The following is a 13,745-nucleotide window of genomic DNA, read 5'->3' on the forward strand; positions in this document are numbered from 1 at the left end:
CCGGTTTTTATTTTTTGATACACATCCTTTCTGGGCAGCTAGTTTAACCCTGTAACAATTGGCTGATTTGTGTGCTTCGGAAGTAAGGAGGATGTCACGATTTCATTATTTCATTCAACATCCTGAAACTTTTTATATCATCTTGATATAATCTTGACTTGGGAATCTATCTCCCATTGTGAAGGTGTTATCTGGCCTTTATGTGTTCCATCTCAGTATTAATAGCTGAACATGACACTTGATTTTAGTAGGTGTGAAGGTGGCAGAGATGTCTATCAGAAAAACCTCAGTCTTCGCACCGTCAGGCAGATGGCAAGGCAAACGCTCGGAATGGATCCATCGGCTACAAGCTACCAACGAGAAGAGAGAAAACAGTGTGGCTACACTCTGAATGAGCGTGTTCCCCCCACTCGTAAGAGAGAGATGATATTAGTGGCAGGTTGTGGTGGGCTTACCATAATAACACTAGATCGCTGATCTGCGTCTAAACTGACCTACGTGGAGAGTTACCCATTACACGGTAAACTTGGAGGCAGTGCAATTTACCAGACCCTATCCCGCTGGAGATGCAAATTACTCAACATGACCTTCACGAAGTCCCAGTCGTTTGGCTTTGGTTTGTGATGGGATCTTGAGGTCTTGCCATATGTTATTTTGGATTTTCTGAGACAGTCCTGGCTTCAAGTACTTTAAACATTTTCCAGGGTGTCTGGGTGGCTCAGTCAGCTAAGCATCCAACTTCGGCTCAGGTCATGATCTCACGGTTCGTGGGTTCGAGCCCCGTATTGGGCTCTGTGCTGACAACTCAGAGCCTGGAGCCTGCTTCGGATTTTTATAGCAAGGACTTCTAATGAGATCAAAGGGGTTCTTGTTCACCTGTTTCTTCAGTTCCAGGGAGCATCTCACAGATATTTGTTGGTATCTACTGTGTCTCAGGCAGTTCACCCACATCCCCGTTTGGCTGCGTGGGAAGTCTACCTGACCTAATCAAAGATAGGTGAGTGCCTGCATTCTGCGTGTTAGAGCTAAGGAGCGGAGGGCCATGGGGCCCCAGTCTTACCTGGATGGGTCAGTCTCCTTCCTTCCTGATCTGCAGGCACGCTATCTGTAATATCAGCGAGTGGGTGAAAATCTAGAGAATCTCTGTGCGCATTCTATAATTCTGCTCAATATACATCATTCTGCCCTGTGTCAAAAGGGTACAAGAAAGAATTTGTAATTAATGAGCTACTGAAGGCTATCTTGTCCCTTCTGGATTAGAAATACAATCTCAGGTATGGACATTCAAATTTGTAGTGAATGTTGGGAACGATAGCAAAACTCGCCGTGTATGTAAGCTACGCACTTTTGGGCTGGAAGCTGACTTTTCCATTTCTGGGACAAGCCACTTAATCACATGTGGGTTAAAAACCACGGACCAGTGAGGAGAGGACCCGCTCGGTAACAATGAGTGTGCAGGCTCTTCCTGACGGCGTGGCCTTGCTTGTTCACGCTGATCCTTGATGCATAGGCTCAGAGGAGAAACCTCAGGATACGAGAGAACGAATCTGTCAGACCCATTTTTCTTCTTTTTCTTGAGGGTGAATTTATTTTTCATGTTTTGAAAGGAGTGTGTGACCATGTTCCGACAAAGTCCTTTTTTCCCCTGGAATCGTATTTCCATTTTCATTTCTAACAAAGCACGTATTTGGGTCTCAGTATCTCATTGGTTCATCTCTCTCTGTCCTAACAATCCTTTGCATTTCAGACTGGATGCCAAAGGAAGAAATGTTGTGAATACGGCTCATAATGATGATGGATTACAACGTGAGGAATCGTGGCCAGCGCGTTGGCCAAATTGCCCGAGCCTGCCGTGGTGCTGACTTGGGTCTGAATTATGGAGAAGATGAATTTTGGAATCTTTTCTGCTCCTAGGACAGTGAACAAGCTTTGTTAGTGGACTATAGAAACACTGTAGGAAACAGTGGTTGCATAGAATCAGAAATATAGCGAAGTGGGGGCTGGTGAGACTTGGGCCCACATCCAGGAGCCCGGAAGCTCGTGCGGACGCAGAAGGGAGTCAGCGGAGGCAGGCGGCCCTCGTGGGGCCCATCCTGTAGACGCTCCCTCACACTCAGCCTCCCACCCTCCCCGTTCCCTGTGCTGGGACGCTTGACCTCTGCCCGAGGGGTTGCCTGGATCTGCAGAGACCGTAGACTGCCGCCAGCTCGGTTCTCAGGGACACTGGATGACTTTCCCCCTCCTGCGTTGCAACTTTTTCACGACTCACCTTGCACCTTTAAACGCTGTCAATCTACTGAAGCCTCCGCCTCCCCTGGACTAGCTCTTGCAACAAACGACCGCTGGCACCGAGAGAGCCGGACACCCCGAGGTGTGCACCTTTGAATATTTGAGCCACGTCCATCTTGCCTCTGACCACCTTGCAGTGGACGCTTCCCCTCTACGTGTGCTCTAAGCCGGCTCCCCCCACTCCTGGCTTCCAGGAGCAGTCCCCCACCCCCACGCTCTGCCTCCGTTTTGTCTCTTACCTTCCAATGGCTTCTTCCTCTTGGCATTTCAGTTTTCTCAAATTCTTTCATCCTGTCAAACCCTCTGCTAGCCATGCCTTTGCCCTGTTCTTTTACCTCATTCCTCAACACTCTGCCTATCGGTCCTCGCCACCCCTGCCCCGACCCAAACATAATTTCTAATGACCAAAACCCAGGACTCTCTACCAACAGGACCTCTCTGAAGAGCCTGCTCCGTTGGCCGCGTCGGGCAGGCTTCCTTGTGATGGAGCCAGTGTTACTGTTCTATGTGCCAGATACTGGGCTGGATCTGGAAACCAACAGCGAGAAATTCACAGTCCCACCCTCAAGTGGTTTATTGTTTAACAGCTGGATTCTGACAAGAGGCCAAGAAATTACAATACGGTCTCATGGGGCTGCGGTGGTGGTGATGACCGTATGGGAGAGGGAGACACGTTTGTGGAGTCCTGTTTAGATGGGGGCTGTGCTGAGCCTGCCCATACAGGGGGGCCACTTATTCAAGTCTTTCAACCGTGTCTTAAATTTTTTCAGTTTATGGATCCTGTATATGTTTTGTTAAGTTTATACCGAAGCATTTCATTTTTTCTGGGGGATTGCAAATGGTATTGCGTTTCCAATGTTGACATCCTGGTTCATTGGGAATACAACCAAACATAATGGACTTCTACGTGTTGAGCTTCTTCCCAAAAACTTGCCGAACTCAACTTTCAGAACATTTCTTACGTTCTTTGGGATTCTATAGAAATAATAAAGGAAATAGTGTCATCTCTAAGTAAGGGTAGTTTTATTTCTTCCTTTCTATTCTGTATGCTATCTATCTATCTATCTATCTATCTATCTATCTATCTATCATCTATTTATCTGGCCTTACCGAAGGTGCTGGAATTTCCAGAAGGATGTGTGGTCATCCTTGTCTCCAATTTTAAGGGAGAATTACCAAGTCTTGCTTCATTAAGTATAATGTTAGATGCAGATTTTTGGGAGATGTTCTTTATCAAGTTTGGGAGGTAGCCTTGTATTCCTAGTTTTCTGAGAGGTTTTTTGTTTGTTTTGTTTTGTTTTTAATGTCATGAATGGATTCCGTGTGGTCAGAGAACATACTCTGTATTATTTCAATGTTTAAGGTTTGTTTTATGGTCAAGCGTATAAAGATAAGGTCTTTTTTTCCCCCTTGGTAACTGTCCCACGGATATTTGGAAAAAAAATCCTAAAAATGAATATTCTGCTGTTGGGTACAGTGTTCTTTGTATGTTCTGTTGGTCGGTTTTTTTTGTTGTTGTTGTTTTTTTTTTTTTTTGCTCAGAACTGGATCCATGCTGATTTTCTGTCTAGTGGTCCTATCATTTGTATAGAGCGTGGTGTTGAAGTCTTTAACTATAATTGTGGATTTGTCTGTTTCTTCTTTTAGCTCTAGCAGGCTTGGCTTCGTATATTTTGAGGCTCTGTTGTTTGGTGCATGGACAGTTAGGATTATCTATCTTCCTGACAGATGGATCCTTTTATCATTATGTAATGTCCTTCTTTCTTCTCTGATAATTTTCTTTGCTCTAAAGTCTACTTTTTCTGGTATTACGATTGTGACTCCTGCTCTTAGAGGATAAAGGTTTGCATGACATATCTTTTTCCATCCTTCTACTTTTAATCTATCTACGTGTTTGAATCTGTAATGAATTTATTTTAAGCAGCATATAGTTGGGTCCTGTTTTTTAATCCACTCTGTCCATCTGTGTCTTTTCTTTGGGTATTTAGACCATCACCCTTGAAGTAATTGTTGACATAGTGAGAGTTAGGTCTGCCATTTTATTATTTATTTTCTGTTTCCTTCCTTTGTTTTTGTTCCTCTGTGCCTAGTTTCTTGCCTTCCTGTGGGTTACTTAGGATTCCATCTTGTTTGAAGTGTTTTTGAATGTATTTCTTTGTATAGTTTTCTTGGTGTTTGCTCTGGCTGCTACAATATACGTGTATGACTTACCACCATCAACTGGTGTCAACATTTTACTACTTTGAGTGAAGCGTGGACACCTTGCTTCCATGTAGGTCCCTTTGGTTCTACACATGTAGATAAAATTTTCTTGAGTGTCTGATTCTCTTACAATCTTTGTTTCCATCATCACACAGTATTTAGAAAATTCACAAGGAAAGGAATTGTTTATTATATGTCCTCATACTTCTACTCCTTCCATTGTTCTTTTTTACTTTCTGATGCTCCAAAATTTCTTCCTCCTCTTTTTTTTTTTTTTTTTTTTTTTCTTTTTCATGGTCTCTATGCTTGAAGGATTAACTTTACTCAGGTTTTCAGAGTTGATCTGCTAGGGAGGAATTCTTTTTTTTTTTTTTTTTTTTCCTTTCATTTAAGAATGTGTTTATTTCTCCTTCATTCTGAAGAATAGTTTTACTGGTTGACAATTCTTTTCTTGTAGCACTTGAAAAACCTTGCACTATTTCCTCCTGGCCTCCATAATTTCCACTGAGAAAACCTATTGTCACTTGAATTCCTGTCCCCCTCTAGGTAATATATCATTTCTCCTTAGTGTTCAGTAGCTTAATTATGATTTGACTTAACGTAAATTTCTTTGGAGTTACCCTATTTGGATTTTATACAGTTTTTTGAATCTGTAGGTTTTTTTTTTTTTAATGTTTATGTATTTTTGAGAAAGACAGAGACAGAAGGCGAGCGGGTTAGGGGCAGAGAGAGAGGGAGACACAGAATCCGAAGCGGGCTCCAGGCTCCGAGCTGTCGGCACAGAGCCCGACGTGGGGCTCAAACTCATGAGCTGTGATATCATGAACTGAGCCAAAGTCGGACGCTCAACCAACTGAGCCACCCAGGCACCCCGAATCTGTAGGTTTAGGGCATTTGCTACACTTGACAAATTTTCATACATTATTTCCTCAAATACTCTTTTAGCCTTGCAGTTTTTTCCCTCACTTTCTGAAAGGATGCAATGTGAATGGTCTTTTATTGGCCCTGTGTGTGGTGTTGGTTCACTTACCGATGTCTGTCTTTCTATTGCTCAGACTCTGTGTCTGTCTGTCTTTCTGTCACTCGGACTCAGTATGTTTTGCCGATCTGTCCTTCTGTTCACTCGTTCTGTCTTCAACTCTTCTCCATTCTACTCTTGAACACTCCACTGTCTTAAACGTTTCTGTTACCTTTCAGTTCTAATATTCCCATTTGGTTCTTTTGTATGACTTCTGCTTCTCTGCTGACCTTCCTCTGCTTTTTCATTTGTTTCAGGATGTATTGTAATTGCTTAGTGGAGCACTTTCCTGATGGGTACTTTGAAATTCTTGTCAGATAATTCTAACATCTGATTCATCGCAGTGTTTGTATCAGCTGATTGACTATTCTCATTCAACTTGTGATTTTCTCATTTTTGGTAAGATGGGCAATTTTGTATTGTATCTTGCATATTTTCACTATTATGTTAGGAGCTTCTGAGTCTTTTTAAGTATTTTACATTAGAAGGCAGGCACCCTATTTAGGGTCTGCGTGTACGTTCTGACTTATCTTTGTAGGCTCTGGTTCCAGTGACAATTTAGTTTTCATCTCGATGGTGTCATTTTGGTCTGCTTGGTTTATGTTGTGTTGCCGGGGTTCACATCGGTTTCTATCAGTGCTGCCTGAGGGAGCAGAAGACAGTTCCCCAGGCTGGGCCACCTGGGATTTCTAGGTAGAGGAAGAGTGCCTCTGACCTGTGCAGATAAGAAGGTTTCCCATGTCTGGTCACTTGCTATGGTGGGATGCCCCTTATTCACGCTGCCCCATGTCGGTGAGGGTGAGGGAGGTGAATGAGTGCCTGTCATAAAATAGAAGGGAGAGAATGAATAAAGACAATGTAGTTATGATGGAGAAGGTACGTCAGAAACCAGATAGACAAACAAGAACCAAGAGACAAAGAGGAAGTTAGGTAAACTGTACATGTTCCATCAACTAGGATAGTCAGGACTAAAGAAATAGCACAGGGTAGGGCAGTCAGATACAAAAATCTAATACTAGACAAATTAAGTTGTCTAATTACTTAATTTAGACAGCTCAGTCTAAATACTGAAACTCGTGAGTTTTAGTAAGTTCAGCTCAATCTAATAGGGTGGCTCAGTCGGTTAACTGTTCAACTCTGGCTCAGGTCATGATCTCAAAAACTCGTGAGTTTGAGCCCCACATTGGGCTCTGTGCTGACAGCTCAGATCCTGGAGCCCGTGTCAGATTCTGTGTCTCCCTCTCTCTCTGCCCCTCCCCCACTCGTGCTCTGTTTTAGAATATTTGCTTGAGTTTCTTGAAGATAAGAATTCTAAGTAGCTACCTCAGGTTTGTGTAGACAAGGCCATGTTGGCATTGAGTGAGCATAGAAATAGCACCAGGGAGAAGAAGTTGAGGATTCAAGATTCTGAATCTAAAGACAGTTTAGTTATGGGGATAGCCAAAGAGATATACCAACTGTAAATAGCATTGAATCATCAATAACAAATGAAGTTGATCCAGTGTGGTCGGCTTACTAAGTTAGGGGAGTGAATAATATTGGAATATAGGAAAATTTAAACCATTCAGACCTATTCAAGATTAAATGTAGTTTTCATGTAATTAAATACTTGGTAGATTGTTTTCAGCAATGCTAGGATTATGTATTGTCTTTTATATAGGCTTTTTAAAAAATGTTTATATACATATATACGTCTGACTATCTGTCTGTCTATCTATCTATCTATCTATCTATCTATCATCTATCTATAATGTATCGAAAGAAAGAGGGAGAGGGACAGAAAGAGAGGGAGAAAGAGAATCTCAAGCAGTTTCCATGCTGTAAGCACAGACCTGATGTGGGGCTTGATTCCATGAACCTTGAGATCGTGACCTGAGCCAAAATCAAGAGTTAGATACTCAACCGACTGAGCCGCCCAGGCGCCCCTTATATAAGCTTCATGAAAACAACTGTACATGCAAACCGTGAATATGAAGTACCTAAAGCTGTTCAAATCTTTTTTAGGTGTGATTTCCTTGGATTGAGTTTATGGTCAATCCATTCTAGGCCATATTTAATTTCAGTAAGTCCTATGTTCACTAAGATATCCATCATGAGATTGGGAATCATAACACTAATTCTCCTGGAAGTTCCTTTGGATTAAATTAATCACACAAAATTCAGATCCCGACAAAGAGCAATGACTTTTCTAAGAAAATAAAAATTGCCTTTATAGATAATGACCTCAAATTGAAATACTAATATCAGTATTGGCAAAGGTGAGACACAGTGATAGGACTGTAAACAGGTATGTTTCAGGAGGGAAATATACCAGTCTTAAAATACAATACAATAAAATAAAATAAGATAAAATAAAATAAAACAAAATAAAATAAAATAACAGCCTTAGAAGTCTTCATGTACCATAATACCTTACGAGCTTATTCTAAGGCAAGATTTAGAGATTATTTCAGAAAAAAGTACAGGTACTTTATTGGATAAATTGGAAATTCTGTCCATAGGTTTTCGTGGAAATCTCAAATTCAGTAGAGAGGCGCCATTCCTTACGTTTGTCCTTGAGTGTCCCTCACGGTCTTACTGGGTACGTGAGGCAGTAGAGCAAGTCCTCAGCGTACATGGAATGAGGAGCCCATGGTCTGTGTGGGGCAGCTCGCTGTCTCCAGCTGTCTCTCCTTCCGTCTCTGTTCCCTGTACCTCCTTCTCTTCCTCCACTCATTTCTGTTGTCCTTTTATTTATTTATTTATTTTCAACGTTTATTTATTTTTGGGACAGAGAGAGACAGAGCATGAACGGGGGAGGGGCAGAGAGAGAGGGAGACACAGAATCGGAAACAGGCTCCGGGCTCCGAGCCGTCAGCCCAGAGCCCGACGCGGGGCTCGAACTCACGCACCGCGAGATCGTGACCCGGCTGAAGTCGGACGCTTAACCGACTGCGCCACCCAGGCGCCCCTGTTGTCCTTTTAATCCTTCTTTCTAAATGGTTTCAAACCTGGGCACGGTAAAAATTTAGCAACGCTTGTTGATTTGGGGAAGAATGAAGAGAACTAGTCATAAACGAATTGGGTCCTATGTTAGGGGATCTAAATAGAGTAGCAAGCACATTTCTGCACTTCTGGGGATGTGAATCAAGGAGCATTTACATCTGGGGAAGCCACTGCCCACGTGAAAAGTCCCTTAAGCTCACCATGCTGAATGTCTCAGGAAGTAAGTACGTGCTGGGTCTAGTGAGTCACACACCCGGGGAAATGTGCTAGCTGTGAACATTTTTGCTGGATCAGAAGAGTCCCACAGACTGGCCAGCGATCTGCTAGAACACACGACAAAGGCCTCAAAGGTTGCGTTCCGCGGAGACACTCACGGCTTCGACGTTGGCACGTGGAAGTTGCCGCCTGGACGAGGTAGTAAGACGTTTATGCCATTTGGTGGTGGGCGGGTGGTAAGGAACTTAGGCTGAGGCTGTGGCCTAAGGAGATCTCTCTCTCTCTCAATCTGTCCCTCGTTTTTGTTGTTGTTGTTGTTGTTGTTGTTGTTGTCATTGTTTTGTTTTTCTCTGAAAGTAGGCTGCTGAATCCATTCAGCTGTGTCAAATTATTATTATTTTTAACATTATTCATCATTGAGAGACAGAGAGGCACAGAGCGTGAGCAGGGGAGGGGTAGGGAGAGGGGGAGACACAGAGTCTGAAACAGGCTCCAGGCTCCGAGCCGTCAGCATGGAGCCCAATGAGGGGCTCAAACCCCCAAACTGCGAGATCATGACTTGAGCTGAAGTTGGTCGCCCAACCAACTGAGCCACCCAGGCGCCCCTCTGTCAAATTGTTTTTAAGTAAAAAGCTGCAACATTTGAATTCAACTCAAAAGAGTCTGGGAATTCTGAGTCAAGGCAGGAAATCGTGCAGGAGCTTTGACCTCTGCTGGTAGAGCGGGACCAGGAAGAAACGGCACACGTAGAGGCAGCGTGGTGAAAGATTGGTGTGCGGTCTACACTGAAGGCACAGGTAACACTACTTGCAGGTAGACGTAGACTCTACTGCGACATTGGTTCTGGCCGTTTTACAGAGATGGTTGGGATGGATGCACCAAGGAGCACTTGGTGTCCAGAGGTCACTTGGAGGAATGCGGCTTGTGTTCTTTTCTCACCTGGACATGGGGATTCCAGAATATCACGTGGGGCTATGTTGTAGAATCTGAAGAGTCACCTCTTCTGAACTTCCCTAAGGCGCCAGCACTCTTTTCTGATAATAACATGACAACATGGTCATTGTAGGAACTCTGAAATATACAGAAACATACAGCAGAGAGATGAAAATCCCTCATGCCCCGGCGCGATAAATCAAAAACGGTGTTTCATGATTTTTTTTTCCTTTTCCCATGGTTAGTGAGGCTCAGTTTTTCTCATAAGTTTACTGGATGTTTATTTTGCATAGATGTGTGAGGATCGCCTGTTAACAGTTTTCTATTGCATTTTGTACTCATGTTTTTCTTATTGTTCTGTAATAACTTTAAATATTAGGAACATTCTCTTGGTTCGCCACATGTGTTGTGTTATGTGTGCACACACACATTCACAGACTCTTTTTTTATTTTTTCCCCAGAGAAGCTATTTGACTTTTAGACTCAGTAAAGAATGGGAGCATTGATTTGAGAAAGCTAAATCTGTGAATGGAAGCATATGACATACGATTCGTCAGCCACAACAACCACGTGCCCAGGTAGACTCGGAAGGGCGGTGGGGGTATAACCACGTTCTGGGTCTGGGGGATCTGCCTTTCCCGGCTCTTGGGGATGTCACAGTTCCTTATCCAGGGATGCTGTTACCTCTTCCCGAGGCCCGTGGAACCCTCATCTACACGCTCCTCCCGACCCCACTCAGATGTACCTCTGTCCCCACTGCCTTTTGGGATTAGAACGAGGGGTCTGGCATCAAACAGGTGTGGGCTCAAATAGCCTCATCACTCGCTAAGAGCAGGGCACTCACCTGAGGCTCCGACGTCACAACGGTGTGGGGGAAATGCCAAACTCACCAGAGTGACGTCAGAATATATCCATGCACACACATACGTGCAATACGCGCATGCACGTCCATGTACGCATATGCCACAAACACAAATACATACACACATGTACACAGAGATGCGCATATACTCACATGTACATTCACATACACACGTGCACACGGGCAACTCATACATATACACATAGATATACGTGCACACGTACACACACAGATACACACTATATCCACACATATATGGACACATGCATAGACACATATACGTGCACACACACATACACAGACGCCCATATATGCAGGTGTACATTCATATACGCACGTATACACACATAGAACACACCTACCTATGCGCATATACACATAAATATACAGGTATACATATGCACACATTACGTGTAGACACACACATACCTGCGTAGACACCTACACATACACACATATACGCATGCACATGCATACACACCTACATACGTACACATTTATACACGTGCACACTTATGCACAGGTACGTGCACACACACGCGAGCGAGAGGAAACCACACACACAGCAGGCCTGCAAGTAGGGGGCTCAGCGTAGCGTCCTGCCATCAGAGAGACTAGACGTGCAGCGTCCCAGTCAGATGGTATCAAATCTACTGTTCATTTACCGTTCTTTTACTTACGACCACAGCCTCGCGGGCTGCTCCGGGGGGCTCGGTGAGCACGCACGATGGCCTCGCCAGCGGCGCTCTGATTCCCCGCTTTCTTGGCAGCTGGGTGTGGCGGCGAGGCCCGTGCTCCATACGCAGCAGTTCTGGGGGTGAGTTCTGGAGGGTGAGCGGGGACGGGAGCGTCCGGGTAACTGCCCCGCAGGAAGCACACCCCCGCCGGCTGGGCGCCGCTGTCCGCCCTGTCAGGGTCTCTTTGGGGCGTAAGGTGGAGCACGAGCGCACGTCGGCAGTAACCGCCTTTAGGGACGCTTTGGGAGATGCAGAGAAGCAAAATTTCCACCTAATTCTCAAGCCTTCCAAAAGGTGGGAGTTAAAGCCCTTTCTGTTCGCACAGGCCGGCGTCTGGCCTCTGTCAGCACGTTCTTGTGCCTGGTCCTCAACGCCTGCCCGCTCCCTGTCCCTTCCAGGAGGATGCCACTACGTCCAATGCTCATTTAAGCCTTTGAACGTCTGCTTGTCCTGGGGGCCACACGCTTGCAGGTATGGATTTGCAATGGCTCTTCCAGGACCTGCTCCGGCTAAATGCCCTTTGTGCAGACCCCTCCTCGGACCACCCGCCCCACTTCATGGATGAGAATGGCTCAGAGCATTTCCTGGCATCCAGTGGTATTTAGTAACTTACTTTATTGTAAAGGAGGCCCCACAGAATAGACGGGCTGGCGGGGGGTGGTGCAGGTGGATGGCGCTGATGGCATGTGAGGTCCTTCTCAGCTCTGTCTGTGGGTCTGTGACACAGGCCATTACATCCACGCTGCATTACAGCCACGCAGGTCATAAGTGGTTGGTGATCGTGAGTGCAGCGTTCATGCATTAACACGGACTGAAGGAAAGAAAGACACAGCTCTGCCTTCACAAACTTCCTGTCTGATGTCAGCGGTTTCAGAGACACTGGAGCCCACCGATCTCGCTTCTGTGGCATCTTTCTATACGCACGACAAGATAAGAGGGAAAATATTAAGCTATTTCCCCCTATCCTTTTTTTTTTTTTTTGCATCCCCTTCTTCCTTCCCCTCCCGCCGCACCCCCCCACCCCCCCCCCGGTAATCTGATAAACTGATGTGTGAGATAAAATCACATTCTCTTGTCTGGGGTTTGCATTGACCCCCTGCTTATTTGCACTGAAACACTAGTAGAACTAATAACTTAAGCCACCACGGACACCCCGCATTTGTCCATTTGTTCTCCCAGGGTGAACATTTGCAAGTGTTTCTAATACCAAACCCAGGACCACGGAGGAACAGTTTTGTGAAATTAGGCACTCAATTCTTTGGCTTGACTTTAAAGGCTACCTGTCAACTCCATCTAGATGTCTGAGGGATTTATTTAAGGCTGCTGGAGTACAGGGCTTAGAAAGGAGAGCGGTTGATGAAGTACTTGTAACATTTACCAGGAAGTCACAGTTAGGCCAATATGGGAGCAGAATAGACTTTCTTTATAAAATGCTTATTAGTAACAGCTAAAACAATAGTCGCGGTTGATGGAGTGGGGCTCTGAGCCGGACGCTCACACTCGCTGTCTCACTGCGCGCTGACCACAATCTGGGGAGATTGCACTATTTTCGCAATTTTGCGATTGAGCAAAGCAAGGGTCCGAAAAAGTGAAATGGGTTTCCCCAAATCAAAGGGGGAAGGAGTGGCAGAGATGGGATAGATGGCATCCTCCCTCGTGATTCGATGATTGTTTTTGAAGGAAGAAAAGAACAGGCCTGGGCCTGCCTGGGTCTTCATCGTTCACTTTCGTTTACTATAGACTACAGGTGCTGAAAAGAAATGGCGGCCAGCACATTTCCTTAAACGAGAATTGGGTAAGTACATGGTGAAATCCAACAGAATTATTGTATTTCAAATAGTTTACCACTACCTGGTGCAGTTAGAGAAAGTAACCCAAATTCAGGCAACAAGGACAAAAGCTATTGAGATTTTGGAACTTTGGATGGCCCTTAGTTCTCCTGTTTGCTAAAATACTATCCTTGTGTGATATCCACTGGTGGTTTCCAAATCAGATATTTGGTATTCATTTACGGTCATTGGCCAACTAAGGACATGCTTTGTGTTCTTCTTGGTTGAAATTTCTCTACAATTCCTTCCTTACCTAGAAACAATAAAGGAGGATGAGCTTTCTAGCTGCTCACATTGGCAGACAGTCCTGTGGGGACTTTGCTGCGACAGCCTTCCAGATGGAGTTGGAGGTGGCCCGGAGTCCTGGACGGGGGTCCTGGAGCCACAGAGTTAGCAGAAATGAAGTACCAGTGGGACACCAAGCGTATATGAGCCACTGGTGGTAGGAAAAGGTGGGTGTGTTTCCAAAATGACAAAGCTGAGAATATTCACGATATCTCCAGGTGGTGAAGAGTATGAGGGAAGGTGACCACTTCCCACCTTTGAGAACTGTATCCTCTCTTCTGTTGAGACCCTACCCATAATTGTTCATTCTGCTGCGACATACAGATTGGATACTTGGGATCAGTTTTTCTTAGAGCTGCTCATGAAAGTTGGTACAAACCATGTGCATG

Source organism: Lynx canadensis, chromosome D3, assembly GCF_007474595.2.
Source record: "Lynx canadensis isolate LIC74 chromosome D3, mLynCan4.pri.v2, whole genome shotgun sequence".
NCBI classification, from domain to species: Eukaryota; Metazoa; Chordata; class Mammalia; order Carnivora; family Felidae; genus Lynx; species Lynx canadensis.